This window comes from Macaca fascicularis, chromosome 11, assembly GCF_037993035.2.
Source record: "Macaca fascicularis isolate 582-1 chromosome 11, T2T-MFA8v1.1".
Classification (NCBI taxonomy): Eukaryota; Metazoa; Chordata; class Mammalia; order Primates; family Cercopithecidae; genus Macaca; species Macaca fascicularis.
The window spans coordinates 136,110,507-136,127,969 of NC_088385.1; the positions used below are offsets into that span (position 1 = coordinate 136,110,507).

Below are 17,463 nucleotides of genomic sequence, written 5' to 3' on the forward strand. Positions count from 1 at the left end.
TTGATTAGTGCTTCAAACCCTGCAGCTCATAAATTAAAAACTCAGAGTGAAAGAGTACATAGGGTTTCATCTGAATCTCCTAAGATGTCCCTCCATGTTCGGTGAGACACAATCTTGGAAAACACAACACAATTAAATGTATCAACTGTAATTATAATTTGGGCCTTCTTTTTTGTTGTTGTTGATACAGAATCTCACTCTGTCACCCAGGCTGGAGTGCAATGACATGATCTCAGCTCACTGCAGCCTCCACCTCCGGAGTTCAAGTGGTTCTCCTGCCTCAGCCTCCCGAGTAGCTGCGACTACAGGTGTGCGCCACCATGCTCAGCTAATTTTTGTGTATTTTTTGGTAGAGACATGATTTCACTGTGTTGGCCAAGCTGGCCTCAAACTCCTGACCTCAAATGAACCTCCTGCCTCAGCCTCCCGAGTAGCTGCGACTACAGGTGTGCGCCACCATGCTTAGCTAATTTTTGTGTATTTTTTGGTAGAGTCAGGATTTCACTGTGTTGGCCAAGCTGGCCTCAAACTCCTGACCTCAAATGATCCTCCTGCCTTGGCTTCCCAAATTGTTGGGATTACAGGTGTGAGCCACTGAACCTGGCCCAAATTTTGGCCCTTCTGAATGTTTTTATGACTACCCTGAATGACTAAGTGCATTGTTGTTCCTGTTGGAGGATCTTGGGAAATAGAAATCTCTTCTGAAGGGATCCATGAGTCAGCTTGACTAAAACAAATCAAGAATTGATATTAAAAATGAGATACAATGGAAGGCCATCGTGTGCAGAGTGTGGGTTCTAGAGGTAGCATTTAAAACCAAAATCTCGTATAGTCGAAATTCTCCTTGAAAACTCCCCAATGTATGGCATGTCTGACCACGAATGTACAGCCCTGCACATCATATCCTATGCACAGTCAAGATTTTCAGCCCCTAAGCTCAATGAAAGAAAGTCAACCTCTGACCGTCTGACTCTCCAAGCCATTCTGTATTGAGGTTCAGAACTGAATCTCCAGCAGGAAATGTGGAAATATTCCCATCTCCCTGTGGAGTTTATTTTTTCCTGTTCTGACAGCATCTATATAACCATTCATTCATTCATTCTGTAAGTTTTTATTAGAATAATTGGCTCAGGCTGTGTTTTGGGGGCTGGGGTACCTTCTGGGGTGCTTCACTGATTTAATTAATTAGTATTAATTAAATCTTGTTAGAATGCATTCTCCTTTTTTTTTGAGACAGAGTCTTGTTCTGTCACCCAGGCTAAAATGCAGTGGCATGATCTTGGCTCACTGCAACCTCCGCCTCCCAGATTCAAGCGATTCTTCTGCCTCAGCCTCCTGAGTAGCTGGGATTACAGGCGCCCACCACCACCACGCCAGCTAATTTTTGTATTTTTAGTAGAGATGGGGTTTCACCATCTTAGTCATGCTGGTCTTAAACTCCTGACTTTGTGATCCACCCACCTTGGCCTCCCCAAGTGCTGGGATTATAGGCGTGAACATTAATGCATTCTCATGGAAAGTGTTCCACGATGTTACAGAGTCATCTCTAACAAAGAAGTTAGGATCGAAAGTCACTGAGAACGTGACCTAAGGGCTATTCAGCCTCAACAATTTTTCAGGAAAGAAACCATATCCAAGATGCTGCAAGTAATTTCTAAGAGAATCTTTGTAGAGTAAAGGAATTTCTGGGAAAAATGAATACAAAAAAAGGGGAGGGGTTTGTTAAAAGGAACGACTTCATCTGCCTCCGTGGCCACAATCTATTTTAAAGAGATTATTTTATAATTTACTTCTTTCAGACTCATAGATGGTCCTTAAAAATTTAGACTGACAGAATTGTCCTCCTAAAATATAACACAATTCTACTAAATTACAAAAGCTTCAAAAGCTTTCTCCTTAGAAAAGAAAAAAGAAAGAAGAAGGAAAAAAAAAATCGCATAGTCATGCCTTCTTCATTAGAGGCCTTTGAAATCACCCTAAGCACTTTGGAAAGCCTCAGCTAGTAAAACCGTCATGCTTCATTGAAAACAGATTGTTGTCTTTAGCATGTGTATTTTCATTTTACCATCTCATATAAAAATATGGCAGAAAGGTTAATAGCCAGATGTTTGCAAGAATCCAGAGATCGGGGTGCCAAGCAGTATAGTTCAGCGGTCCCCAAACTTTTTGGCAGCAGGGACTGGTTTCGTGGAAGATAGCTTTTCCATGGCCTGGGGTAGGGGGGATGGTGTGGGGATGATTCAAGTGCGTTGCATTTATTTTCCACTTTATTATTATTACATTGTAACGTATGATGAAATAATTCTACAACTCACCATAATGTGGAATCACTGGGAGTACTGAGCTTGTTTTCCTGCAACTAGATGGTTCTATCTGGGCATGATGGGAGACAGTGACGGATGATCAGGCATCAGATTCTCGTAAGGAACACACAACCTAGATCCTTGCATGTGCAGTTCACGATGGGGTTCACGCTTCTGTGAGTTTTTTTTTTTTTTTAACTTTTAAAACATTACATTTACTAAGATTCTGGCAATAAGACACAGCATACCAGGCTTGCCACTCAACTTGTTATTGTAAGTCTCAGCTTCAATATGAAGCCTTTTTTTTTTTTTTTAATCAAAATCCTGCTTTTTACATGCTAAATATCTTGGCAAGTAGGCCATTAAACACAGTAATGAACTTAAGACAGCAAGAGTGAGGAGTTAACAAAAGCTAAACATTGCAGCCTAAACAAAATTCATACAAAAAATAAACTATCACTGGTTACATAAAATTTTCCTGACTGGTTAAAACTTAGTATAAAACATGCATTTTAGAATCTTTAGCTATCAAGTTCAAAAAGTACCAGTGTCTATTTAAAATAATTCCTCTCCCAAGCCAAAGTGTAATCAAAATTAATTCAAATGACATAACACATTCTAATGCTAAAAATTTTTCATTATTACTGAAGTGGAGGTAAATCTCAGAGCTTTTGGGGCTTTCTCATGCTGCAAATGGCTGTTTCTCTGGTTCACTGAAAGCAGCATATGACAGCATCCAAGGATGACACTAAGCTCAGTAAAGGGCAAGACTGCTGGTAGCCAGCTCTGACCTCCCTGTGAAGCATGGCTACTGTGTCCAGAATATAGGATGTGTGAGGATCAAAGGCACACTATTCTGCTAGCTAAAGAGATAGCAAACCACCCCCCCAACCCTAAAAGCTCCTTCCCCAGGTAAATAAAAGTATACAAGGGGAAAAAATTAAGATACACTTATCTACAGAGTAAGGGTTTTAAAATACTATTGTAATCCCTCCTTCAAAAATTTTAACTAGAGTCATCTGGTCATTTCTGATTACATCTTAAAGATACATCCAGATTCAATTTCTGTTGGTTTATCCTTAGACACTTCTAGTCAAAAGTATTAATTTTATTCCCAAATATCTTAACCACTAGTATGACTGCAGTGTCTTATCTCCCAGAGTTATCAAGCACTGGAAGAAAAAAAAAAAGATGTTCAAGCAGCAGGCAACATTTATGGCCCTTTCACACAGTGGCATCTGAGTGGTTACTGAATAGTCCAGGAATAATTCTAAAAACAAGAAAATTCATGCATTTTAGTAAATATGTTGTAGTTTTCACAGTTGAAATTTCCTCAGACATTGCACTTTCTTTAGAAGGGAATCCTGATTTTTCTTAATGTTATGGTGAGTCAGGACTTAAACTAGCAGCCTTCTTTTTCTTCTTCTTACTGTGTTTCTTATGCTTCTTTTTCTTTTTCGTTTTTTCTGTTGCTTTTTCTCGTTCTTCACTGCTTTTCTTCTTTTTTGCTCTCACCTCCTCAATATACTCTGATTCTGACAAGGACTCAGATGATAAAGGTTTATCTTCAGAATACATCTTTCTCTTTTTACTGAGTCCTTTAATATCCTTTTCTTTCTCAGTTCCATATTTTGCCTTCTTTTTCTTTTTTAAACTATCCTTACTGTCTGATTCAGTTTCTGACATGGAGCTTTCAGAAGATTTATGTGAACGGTTCTTCTTTTTCTTTCTCCGTTTTCCTTGTTTCTTATCCTCATCTTCGGAATCAGAAGAACTGCTGGAAGAATCAGAGCTTGATGAAGAAGAAGATGAATACCTACCAGATTTCTTCTTTTCTTTTTTCTTTCTCTGTCTTTTTTTGGATGAGCTCTCACTTCCACTTAATAATTTCTCCCTGTGTTTTTCCAGTTCTTTCTTCCAGTTCCTCATTCATTTTTTTCTTCAAATTCAGCCAAAGCCTTGGAGCCTTTCTTTTTCTTTTCTAGTTGCTCTTTTACTTCTTCCCAGGTAGGCCTTGGTCGATTCAGATAATCTTGTATTGTTGGCCCTGAAGACTGGACTGGACCCCTTGATCTCGCCATTGCTATTGGGTTCATATAGGCCACCCGATTGTCCCGCTTCCCCATGGTGCTGGATTGAGCGCACAGTCGCACGCCAAAGGAAACCGGGCCGGAGAGCTCTGTGAGTATTTAATCCTGCCGCTGACCTGACTGGAGGTGGATCGTGGTAGTAGGAACAATGGGGAGTGGCTATAAATACAGATGGAGCTTCGCTCGCTTGCCTGCTGCTGCGCAGCCCCGTTCCTAACAGACCACAGGCCGGTCATTGATAGCATAGTCGACTATAATAGGTTTCTGACTCAGTATTTGGTGCAAATTCCTTGGTTTTAGAAATATATGGAAAAACAGCTTACTGAGTCTAATCACCAGCTGGATTTGGGTTTGTGAAGAAAGTGTCCTCTCTGTGTTTCTCTGTCCTGTCTCTCCCGATGTCTAAATGCACTCAAGGGCTCAGCCATTCTGTCAACAACTGCCAGTCATGAGAGGATTCGGAACAAAACCGCGTTTATGACTCAGACACCGTCAGATGGGGACAGTGCTCCACTTCTGTCCACTGCAGAAAACATTAACTGAACAGCTACTGTGTGCCAGGCAGTGCTCGGTGCTGACAACATTGAACTTCTCAAGCTCTGTGATGCCTGAAAAATACCCAGGTTCATTCACCTGGCAAGTTACAAATAACTCCACCACAATGCAGGTTTTGATCAATAGGAATTTTACTTCTGGACTGAAGTAAGGAGAGCACTGGGAGGGTTCCTCAAAGTAGCATCTCCCTTGGGGGAAGTGACAGGCAGGCTTATGGGGTCGGCGAGAGGGGAGATGGTGTGGCATTGCATGGAGAGGTTGGGCTGCAGCTGCAAAGACACAGTGTGTCTTATGTCAGCACAGATCATGTGTGATGGTAACGAAGCTGCAGCCCCTCCCATGTCAGCACAGGTCACGTGTGATGGTAATGAAGCTGTAGCCCCTCCCATGTCAGCACAGGTCACGTGTGATGGTAACGAAGCTGCAGCCCCTCCCATGTCAGCACAGGTCACGTGCGATGGTAATGACGCTGTAGCCCCTCCCATGTCAGCACAGGTCACGTGCGATGGTAATGACGCTATAGCCCCTCCCATGTCAGCACAGGTCACGTGCGATGGTAACGAAGCTGCAGCCCCTCCCATGTCAGCACAGGTCACGTGTGATGGTAACGAAGCTGCAGCCCCTCCCATGTCAGCACAGGTCACGTGCGATGGTAATGACGCTATAGCCCCTCCCATGTCAGCACAGGTCACGTGTGATGGTAATGAAGCTGTAGCCGCTCCCGGGATGGACGCTTTAGCTCAGCACTGAGGAAGGCTCAGTCAGGCTCATCTATACGTTGCTGGGGCTGTCAGGAGAGAATTCCAGCCCACAAGGTGACCACATTCTACCCTGGGTTTGGGGAAGAACAGGCTGTGGGCAGGAGACTGTAAAACCGGCTGATGCTCAAGTGGATTAGCTTCCCATAGTCCCTGGAGATGTTCCCTACCTGCTGACCCTGGAAGACAGCAAAGGTCAGGACACCCCTCATTGCAAAGAGCCCCTTCCCCGAATGGGATGAGACTTGCAGACACTCCTATGTTTACCTGTGACAAGGCCAGATACAGCCCCTCCAAAATCTCAATCTTTGCCCCATCAGTGACTGAGCTGAACTGTACCCCACGGTGGACCAGAACAAAATGCATGTGAACCAAACTTTATTAAAGCTCCTCTCCTTCTCCCAGGCCTGCCTCACTCCCCAGCCTGAGCTGCAGATGGCCCCCAGCAGCCCCTCCGAGGAGCAGACGGCCCCAAGGCAAAACTCTTTGGATCTGCTGTCTGGTTTTTGCCACCCTCACCCCAGCTCCTCACACTGCACCAGCTCTTCCTAGCTTGCTTGCGCCTCCCAAGAAAAGGAAAAGTCCAGGCTGCCTGACCCTGGAGACTGGCAGAGCTCACAGTTAGAGCCCTCTCCACATTGCCGTCGTCCCGTCCTGCCCCCTTAGGGATCCGTTAGAATAAAGTCCCTTCCAGAGTCCAGGTTTACTTGTTATTCGACAGTGTCTTATCCACAATAGTTCAGTTAATCTTCAAACCACCCCATATATTTACAAGTGAGAAAGCCAAGGCCCTGAACCTGGTCCTGAGATGAGGAGAGGAAGGGCAGGAGCTGGGCAGCATGGCCAGCTGGCCTGTGTCCACTGTGCTCTCTCTCCTTTTCTTTCTTTTTTTTTTTTTTGAGATGGAGTCTCACTCTACTGCCCAGGCTACAGTGCAGTGGTGCAATTTCTGCTCACTGGAACCTCTGCCTCCCAGGTTCAAGTGATTCTCCTACCTCAGCCTCCCAAGTAGCTGGGATTACAGGTGTGCACCACCATGCCTGGCTAATTTTTGTATTTTTAGTAGAGATGAGTTTTCACCATGTTGGCCAGACTGTTCTCCCGACCTCAAGCGACCCACCCACCTTGGCCTCCCAAAGTGTTAGGATTACAGGTGTGAGCCATGGCCCCCAGCCTACTGTGCTCTCTCATTCTCTCTCTGGTTCTCTCTGTCTCTGTCTCTCTCTCCCCCAACTCCTCCCTCATACAGTTGCCAGCCGTACCCTATGATATCCAGTTTGCACATGGGCTAGACAAATGTCCAACTCAGGCCAAAGGAAACCATCAGCTTTAATATCCTCACATTTACTTTGAATGAGGTGCATAGTATAAGTGTTACCAGAAAGGGGTCGTGATCCAGACCCCAAGAGAGCGTTCTTGGATCTTGCACAAGAAATAATTCGGAGCAAGTCCATACAGTGAGAAGACAGGTGGGAAGGCCTCCCCGGCAGAACTCCAGCCGGCCTGTGTACTGGGAGGGGTGCACTCTGGGGGCAGCCACCAAAGTCTGCACTGTTTGCAGGAGGAGCCTGACCCGTCTTCTATAATAAGCCCCGGCCAGTACTCTGTCTTTGTGGAGGGCCCCTGTTTCCTCTTTTCTTCCTTTTCACCCAATAAAACCCTGCCCTACTCACCCTTCAAATAGTCTGCGAGCCTAAATTGTCACGGCTGTGTGACAAGGACCCTGTCTTTAGCTGAATTAAGGAAAAGTCCTGCAGCAAAAGCAAGTTTATTAAGAAAGTAGAGGAATAGGCCAGGCCCGGTGGCTCACAGATTATGCCCATAATCCCAGCACTTTGGGAGGCCGAGGCAGGTGGATCACGAAGTCAGGAGATTGAGACCATCCTGGCCAACATGGAGAAACCATGTCTCTACTAAAATACAAAAAATGAGCATGGCTTGGTGGTCCATGCCTGTAGTCCCAGCTACTCAGGAGGCTGAGGCAGAAGAATCACTTGAACCCGGGAGGCGGAGGTTGCAGTGAGCCGAGATGGCACCACTGCACTCCAGCCAGGTGACAGAGCAAGACTCCGTCTCAAAAAAAAAAAAAAACAAGTAAAGGAATAAACAATGGCTACTCCATAGGCAGAGCAGCAGTATGGGCTACTGTTGGCTATTTTATGGTGATTTCTTGATTGTATGCTAAATAAGGGGTGAATTATTCATGAGTTTTGCAGGAAAGGAGTGAGCAATTCCCAGAACCAAGGGATCCTCTCCCTTTCAGACCATATAGGGTAATGTCAGGAAGTTACTTGATATTGCCATGACATTTGTAAACTGTCGGTTGGAAGGTCTTTTAGCCTCCTAATGCATTATAGTTAGCACATAATGAGCTGTGTGAGGACGACCAGAGGTCACTCTTGTCACCACCTTGGTTTTGGTGGGATTTGGCTGACTTCTTTATGCAATCTGTTTTATCAGCAAGGTCATTATTATCTGAATCTTGTGCTGACCTCCTATCTCATCCCATGACTTAGAATTCCTTAACCTCCTGGGAAGGCAGCGCAGTAGGTCTCAGCCTCATCTTACCCAGCCCCTGTTCGAGATGGAGTTGCTCTGGTTCAAATGCCTCTGACATAAAGATTGTTATTTGTTGATAAGAGGCACGGAGAGGGAATTTTGATTATTGGGTTCTCAATACAATGAGACTTTATTGGTTTTAGAATGTCTTTAGTAGTCTCCAAATAACTATTCTTTGGATAAACCTCATAAGCTATGATACTGCCTTGATGTAAACATTTGTTGTGTTTTTTAGTGGCAGAATAATAAACTCAGATATTAACTGGTAAGTATTTTGTTTTGCACACATACACACATACATGCACATATAATTCACTATGAAAATTACACCATTCTGAGCTTACTGCATTTGGGGGTGGAGGGGGCCATCGACACAGCCAAATTCAGGTCATCAAGAGTCAAATTCTTGGCTCTGAGTGTCTGAGGAGGCTTTTGAATGTTATGAGAGAGGAAACAATAGTCTTGAGAAACAAAGCTTTTGAATTGCAAAGCAGGGTTTTTTTTGAGAGAGAATGATTTTAATGTTCAAAATGCAAGCTCTAGATGGGTATTAGACTCAAAATCCTGAAGGACTCAGGCTTAATGTCTGTGCTTTAATTACCAGATTGGAAAGAAAATAGATGAATCAGGTCCCCTGGGTTTATGAGAAGGTGGCCCAGGCTGGGATAGGGGCGAGGGTGGGAGCCGGGAGTGGGATGCAGGAGGGGCGGGGTGTGTGCCACATCCCCTCTGTCACCATCCCTGAGATCAACTAAACACAGTGATCTGAGAGTAGAGGACACAACTGGGGGAGGTGTTGGGCCCAGCGACCTTGCAGCAGGAGAGAAAGAGATGATCTTGGTGCTGTCTGTTCTCAAGTACAGAGTATGAATAGGAAATTTTGGTTATGGCAAGATCAACAGATCTGAGATGACTGCCATTCAAATGATAGCTGTCACTCACAGTTCCCAAGAGGAGGGGACACGTCTCACCCCACGGGATGCACCAGGGTTGCTCAGGAGACACAGAGAGAGGAATATGCAAGGAAGACACTTTATTGTGGTTGCCATGGGCAGGAACAAGTGAGGCTTAGTATTGACTTGCTTGAATAGTTCTGAGCATAGGGGCTGCCTCTAGTTGTCTGGTACCTGGCTTTGGGGTGATTGGGCAGGTGGATACTGACCTCTAGGGTGTGAGAGCCTGATAAGGAAGGTAGTTGTAGGTATGGACTCTGGATTGATTGGTTTGTATTTGAAAAGTGCTCCTAAGTGGTGGGAAGTGGTGGTGAGGGTTAGGGAATGAGGGAGGCAAGGCAAGGCAAGGCAAGGTGACCTTAGACACCTCAGACATCCTGTCCAGAACCAGGAATGCCCAGCATGTGCTTACAGGGCAGATGTGAAAGCATGAATTTTACAGAAGGTAGAAGATTACCACATGAGCAAGGTTACAAATAGAAATTTCAAAATGTTAAAAATACAATTCTACCAATGAAACTATGTTAAGTTTCATTTAACACCTTAATGAGGGGACCAGTGGAAAACAAAGTCAGTTTGAAGAAGATTATGAGACACCAATGTCTATATTCTCAGTGAAGTTTTCAAAAACGGTCAAATAAGACCAATCAAAGTCATCATCTTTGTGGTTGACTGGTCTAAATCATTTGCATCACTATTTGACTAAGATCATTTTTAATCTTTAATGTTGCAAATGTTTAAAATGTCTGAATTATAATCAAGAATATATATATATATATATATATATATATATATATATATATGTAGTTATTGATATGGTTTGGCTCTGTGACCCCACCCAAATCTCATCTCAAATTATAATCCCCATAATCCCCACATGTTGAGGGCAGGACCCGGTGGGAGATGATTGGATCGTGGCGATGATTTCCCCGATGCTGTTCTTGTGACAGTGAGTTCTCACAAGATCTGATGATTTTATGAGTGTTGACAGTTCCTCCTACACACTCTCTCTCACCTGCCACCATGTAAGATGTGCCTGCTTCCCCTTCCACCATGATTGTGAGTTTCCTGCGGCCTCCCCAACCATGTGGAACTGTGAGTCAATTAAACCTCTTTTCTTTGTAAATTACCCAGTGTCAGGCAGTTCTTTATAGCCATGAGAGAACAGACTAATATGGTTATTAATGATATATCATCTACAGCCTCTTCCTCAAAACTCTTCCTCTGGTCACAGTTTGTTGGACCAGGAGTAAATGCTTGTTTCAAGACAACAGGCAATCAGAATCTTTCCCTGACAATTTGGAGCCACAAAGGAGAGAAGAAAATATAAGAAAGGGTACAGAAAAAAGCAGAATGTGAGAGAGGGAGAGATCCAAAGGCATTCCAGTCCCTGATTCTGGTCGTTCCTGAGATAGTTCTTATCTTTTGGTTCCAACTGACCCCTCTTACCTTTAAAATAAATTACGCTTTTTGCTTACGTTAGTATAGGTTGGATTGCAATGAAAGCGGTTTATAATTACTTGAACGCTGTTGGTGAACAAGGCTATTTGGAAGTCTGGAATGGGATTAGTCCAAGGCACTGACAGGTCAAGTGTAAAAGCTTCCATCTGAGTGCAGTCAAGCTTAGGGTTTGGTGAATTCCATCACTAAATCCGTGGGTTTTGCTCTGGCCATGACTGAGGGTGCTCTCATGCCTTTCTGAACCTGTTGCAAGATCTTCTCACTGGTGACCTTTTCTCACTGGCAACCTTTTCGCTTCCTCTAAGTGAATTCACCCTCAGTGGCAGAGAATGCTAATTGCATACCCAATACCTACTGTCTCCTCTTTTCTTACCAACTAAACCCCAGTTTTGTTCAAAGAAGCCAATGTGCTCAGGTAACAATACTACATCCCTCCAGTCTGCCTGTGATCATGAGTCACAGTCCCAGCATATATGTTGTAAACAGAATTTACTAGATGTGACATTACCAGAGACAGATGACTTTTACCCTTTGCCTATCCCTTCTTCCTGTCCAGAACTCAGGTGTGATGGCTGGAGCTCCAACAGTCATCTTGCAAGCATGAGGAGGTAGGGAGGTGGCAGCTGGACCATCTTGCAGGAGATTGGAGCAGTGTTCTGCCTCCGCCTTCTTTTTTAAAAAACTCTGTTAGATTTTTCTAAACTTTTTGTCATGGAGAACTTTGAACATACATAAAGCATGCAATAATACCATGATCTACTCAGGTGATCATGCCACAGAAATAGGTGGCCCCATCCAGCTTTGAGAAGAGTTTCATACAAGGATGACTTCCACAGTTGCGGCAGAGTCTAGGAACATCGCGTGGGTTGGTGCATCTCTGGGACTAATAGAGGGGGAAGCTTCAAATCTATAGACCCGAAGAGCAGGGGTGGGAGCGGTTCTCATACCTGGAGAGAGAAAGTGTGTGGAGAGGGCGCTTTGATAGGAGCTGCAGCCTTGTGTGGCGGGGTGCAGCCTCTCCAGTCCCGGCCCCCATGGGGCCCCTGCAGGGAGGAACACCCACTCTCCTTCCTCTTCTGCTTGGCTGCTGCTACCCCCCATTCCTAGAAGCCACTGGGTGAGCAAGCGGCTCATCCATCCTTGCCAGTGAGTCCCTGGCGCCGAATGCAGGACAGAGAAGGTGAGACAGGCATCCGAGGGGCCACAGGCACATTGAGGGACAGAGAAGGTGGCATGTACTCAAGAGGCTGAGGCAGGAGAATCACTTGAACCCAGGAGGCAGAGGTTTCAGTGAGCCAAGATCGCACCACTACCCTGTAGCCTGGGCGACAAGAGCAAAACTCTGTCTCAAAAAAAAAAAAAAAAAGAGGTCACCACAACTTGGAAGTTTAAACAGAGGTTGTCACTCCAGTCTGGAGGCTGGAATCCGAAATCAGGGGTGGCCAGGGCTGTGCTCCCTTCAGAGGCTCTAGGGGAGGCTCCCTCCTGCCTCCTCCAGCTCCTGGTGACTCGACATTCTTTGGCCTGAGGCTGCGTTGCTCCCATCTCTGCCTCTGTGTTCACGTGGCCTCCTCCCTGTGTCTGTCTGTCTTCTCCTCTTCTCTCTCTTGTCAGGATCCTCATTCTCAGCTTTAGGGCCAAATCCAGGATGACCTCATCTCAAGATCCTCACCTTGGCTGGGTGCAGTGGCTCACGCCTGTAATCCCAGCACTATGGGAGGCTGAGGCAGGTTGATCACTTGAGGCCAGGAGTTTGAGACCAGCCTGGTCAACATGGGGAAACCCTGTCTCTACTAAAAATACAAAAATTAGTCCAGTGTGGTGGTGGGTGCCTGTAATTCTAGCTACTCTAGAGATTGAGGCATGATAATTGCTTGAACCCAGGAGGCGGAGGTTGCAGTGAGCTGAGATCGTGCCATTGCATTCCAGCCTGGGTGACAGAGTGAGACTCTGTCTCAAAGAAAAAAAAATTCTTGCCTTAATTATATTTGCAAAGATACATGCTCCAGATAAGATCTCGTGCTTTGGTTTTGGGTAGACATATCTTTGGAGGGCCACGATTCAACCCACTACACCAACGCAGATATATTTTAGCCAAGTTAAGACCATCCATTTCTGTGCCAACCCAGGACCTCTATGTTTCCAGAATAAAATGTGCATGTCACCCTCCAGAGCTTCTCAATGCACCTGGGCCCCCTGCACGAACAAGCTGTCCTCTCTGTGGATTGCTTAGGCAACTAGCCACTGCTATAGCAGGGGTGGGGGTGAGAGGGTGGGGAGTGGGGACATTTTACACTGAATCCTGATGGAATCAGTCAGAGCATTTGCTCTCTGCCCTGTGGAATTAGAAGGCAGGTTGGTGGAAGAAAGGAAGACATCAAAGTGCCGGCTAAAGACACAAGCACCTTAAAATCACCAAGCTCTGATGTGCTGCTAGCGGGATTGTCATTGGTAGCTTGGCACAAGCTTTCTTTAGAACTACTTGGTTTTTATATATATATACACACACACACATATTTATTATATAGAATAGGTAAACATGCATATATATTTATTGAAATGATGCATATATCTGCATAAACCAGAGCTTGTGGTGGTACACACGTGTGTATTTGGGTGATAAGGTTATGGGTATTTTTTATTTTCTTATGCATTTTTTTCTGTAGTTTTTCAGGTTTTCCAAAGTGAGCATTTTTTGGTAGGTTAAAAAATGATATTTTAAAAAGAATTAAGGGAACGAAGCAGAAAACATAATTACTAAGTTCTGACTCATCCCTCAGTGACTGTGACTCCGGTCCCTACCAGGTCCAAATGCCAACAGGAGAGACGAATGTGTTGTTTGTGGAGTGAACTAGCTGACAGCATGGCATAAAATGAAGGGCCCCTTTCCCTCTTCTTCCCCGGTGTCTCACTGGAGATATTTCATCCTAAAAAGTCATGAAATCTTGATCCAAAGCTCAAATCGTGTTTTGTGTAGGTATTTCCCGGGTTTCTGGCTTAAGGCTGTGTTTTGGTCTTCTAGCCAGTACTTAATGAAATGGCAGAAAGAAAGAGTGCTGGACATAAAGGTCGGGCACACCTCAAATACAGTGCTCCAGGATTAAATGTTGAAGTTCATTTCATACACAGACCGGCACATGACTTTAATCTGTGAGGGTTTTAAGAGGGAGATTGGGAGTAACCTCCCACTCAAATATGGCGTGGTGTTTAACGGATCAATACGGCCATTGCAGTTCTTAACTCAGTCGAAATAAGCTGTGTTGCGACTGTCAGTGTATCAACTGTGCCAAGCTTTTTGAAGACCCTACCGAGTGAAATCCTGACATTCGGTGGCGAGCGTACTCGGCAGATTAATTGCAGCGATTTGGGATGCCACCTTTAATTCAGAGTCCACCTGAGTGATCTAAAGACGTAATGGCCAGCCTGAGAGTCCCAAATTAGCCAAATGTGAATTACTTCCGAGCTCTCAGAGCTAAACTCGCCTTTCCTTGTTTAACAACCTCAGTTACTGAAATTTGAAAATCTCTCAAGAGAGGACTTTTATTTTTTGCCGATGGAAGGTGGCAATGCTGAACTACGTGGGAAAAAGAAAACAGCTCTCTTTCCCTATGAGCAATTTATTACTCAAGTTATTTCAAAACGTGTAGTTAATAGCCCATTCTAATTGGAAGCGAAAGCATAATCCATCTTTGGATGCTCCTCTTCTTCCGCTGCTGGCTGGATCTTCACTGGTGAGCAACGAAGCTTCACCAGCAAGGCCACAGTCAGAGGAGGCCTTCTCGGTTCATCTTTTTCGTCTCTAACATTTCTGTGGAAAAATAAAGAAACAGTTTGTCACAAGCGATGGAGGCTTCCATGTGGAAATCAACTATTTCATGCCTCAGTGGGAACTGAGAATTTTTCATTAAGTTGTCCGGTGTAATTTCATCATTCCAGGAAGCTTCCCTCTTTCTCCTGTTCTTTCAGGTCAGATGCAAAGTCACGAGAAAGTCAACAGCTCTATCTGATGTCCCGCTGAGTGGCCGGGCAGCTTTCTCAGAGTGAACTCCTGGCATTCATCGTGTCCTGCTGTGGTCTTGGTTGACTTTGTCGGCGTTTTCATGACTTGTTCCTCTTTCCCAGGGAGGTGGGTTATTATCCCCAGGTCCCTTCCACCTCTCCAGTGCCCATCCGTTCTGATCTCATGCACGTTTGCCTCAGAAGGGTTCGCTCCTCCACTCATTTGTTTATTCAACAGCTTTTGAGCACCTATTATACACCAAATGCACTCCTACACATCAAGGAATCTGACCTCAAGAAACGCAGGCTCCCTGTCCTCATAGGGGCTTGTGTTTTAACAGGTGGAGTTGAACTATGAACCAGTAAGCCAGTACATTTGAAAAAAGGGAATTGCAGGTAATGATAGGTTTTATTTATTTATGTTGGGACAGCATCTTGCTCTGTCGCCCAGGCTGGAGTGCCGTGGTGACCATGGCTGACTGGCCTCAAACTCCTGGGCTCAAGTGATCCTCCCACCCCAGCCTCTCAAGTAGCTGGGGACCACAGGCACACGCCACCACACCCAGCTAATTTTTTTCTGTGTTGTAGAGACAGAGTCTCGCTGTGTTATCCAGGTGGGCCTAGAACACCTGGGCTCAAGTGATCCTTCTGCTTTGGCCTCCCAAAGTGCTGGGATTATAGATGTGAGCCACTGCACCCGGCCAGGTTGTAAAGAAGATAAAACAGGGCTGACCGGGTGCGGTGGCTCATGCCTGCAATCCCAGCACTTTGGGAGGCCAAGACAGGCGGATCACGAGGTCAGGAGATCGAGACTTATCCTGGTTAACACAGTGAAACCCTGTCTCTACTAAAAATTCAAAAAATTAGCCGGGCATGGTGGCGGGTGCCTGTAGTCCCAGTTACTCAGGAGGCTGAGGCAGAATAGCGTGAACCCGGGAGGCGGAGCTTGCAGTGAGCCGAGATCATGCCACTGCACTCCAGCCTGGGCGACAGAGTGAGACTCCGTCTCAATAATTAATTAATTAAAAATGGAAAAACACAAAACAGGGCTACAGAGTGACTGGGGCGTGTATGAGTTGGGTGAGACTTGGTCTCAGGTGATGGGAGCAGGTTCTTGTGAGGAGGGGCATTGTATTGAGGTGGAATTGTGATGAGGTCGTACTTTCACGGCTGAGATGAAGCTGTCCAGACACAGGGAAGAGGACGTGCAGAAACCCCAGGTAGGAAGGGCTTGGGCTGTTGGAGGAACAGGAGAAGAAGGGCCCCCCTGTGGCTGGAGCTCAGGAGTGAGCGTTGTGGAGGCAGGACAAGTGCTCAGGGTTTCTGGGTCTGAGACCATGGGCGGTCTGGCTGGCAGTGGCCAGTTGGTGTTTTTTAACTCAACTCTCAAGGGGCGCCATAGGAGAGGTCTAAGTAGGGGAGTGGCATGGTGAGATTTTGCTGCTCTGTGGAGAGTGGGTTATAGGAAAGTGAGAGCAGCTGGGTCTCAAGTCAAGCAGCAAACGAAAGTGACAGCCTGCTCTCTATTCAGTGAGCATTTATTAAATCCGACAACACACATTTATCACAACATGGTGCGCTAAGTGGATTCTTTTTTAAATTTTGAGACGGAATCTCACTCTGTTGCCAGGCTGGAGTGTAGTGGTGCGATCTCTGCTCGCTGCAACCTCCGCCTCCTGGGTTCAAGAGATTCCCCTGCCTCAGCCTCCCCAGCCTCCCAAGTAGCTGGGACTACAGGCCTACCATCAAGCCCGGCTAATTTTTTTTTTTTTTTTTGTATTTTAGTAGGGACGGGGTTTCACCATGTTGGCCAGGATCGTCTTGATCTCCTGACTTTGTGATCCACCCACCTTGGCCTCCCAAAGTGCTGGGATTAGAGGCATGAGCCACCGGCCTGGTCAGTAGTTTCTTAACAAAACACAGTGGGACTTAGGAACAATAATAGCAATAGTCTACACTTACAGTAGCGTCTCAGGGGTACGGTAGCAGCAGGGATGCAGAGAGATGTGGGCAGGAAGAGATGTATTTTGGGTATGGAATTGGTGCATCCTGCTGTTCAGTTAGGTGTGGAGGATGCAGGCAAGTGAGCCATGGGTGCTGCTGTGGTTTTGGCTGGAGCAGCTGGGGGTGCCGTTCATGAGGTGGGCAAGTCTGGGGAGAAGTGGCTTGGAGCAGGTAGCTGAGAGAGGAGCGACTTGGAGGGGGTGGCTAAGAGAAGAGTGGCTTGGAGGGGGTAGCTGATGGAGGAGTAGCTTGGAGGTGGTAGCTGAGAGAGAAGCAGTTTGGAGGGGATGGCTAAGAAAAGAGTGGCTTGGAGGCAGTAGCTGAGAGAAGAGTGGCTTGGAGGGGTAGCTGAGAGAGAAGCAGCTTGGCGGGGGTAGCTGAGGGAGGAGTAGCTTGGAGGGGGTAGCTGAGAGAGGAATAGCTTGGAGGGGGTGGCTGAGAGAGAAGCAGTTTGGAGGGGGTAGCTGAGAGAGGAGCGGCTTGGAGTGGGTAGCTGAGACTGCTGTTGCCACGCTGGTGTTCCCTTGTCCTCCCTCAGCCTCAGAGCCCAGCCTTTCTCAGGGGTGGCAACTTGCTGAGATCAGAAAGTCTGCACCTTCTGGATTTCCTGGTAGCTGGGTTTAGGCATGTGACTAAGTCCTGGCCAATCAGATAAAAGTGGCATCTTCAGGAGGAACTTCCAGGAAGGGCCTTTAAAGGTTCTGGTTCAGCCAAGAGGGGCCCGCCTCTTGCCTCTCCTTCCAGCTACCTGGAATGACTGTATGATAGTTGGAGCTTCAGG

The 17,463-nt window shown here is 45.9% G+C and overlaps 1 pseudogene; it reads right to left on the reverse strand.

Moving 5' to 3' along the window:
- Nucleotides 1-276: 276 nt before the first annotated feature.
- On the reverse strand, nt 277-4,459 carry LOC102126122 (protein FAM133B pseudogene; annotated as a pseudogene).
- Nucleotides 4,460-17,463: the final 13,004 nt, after the last annotated feature.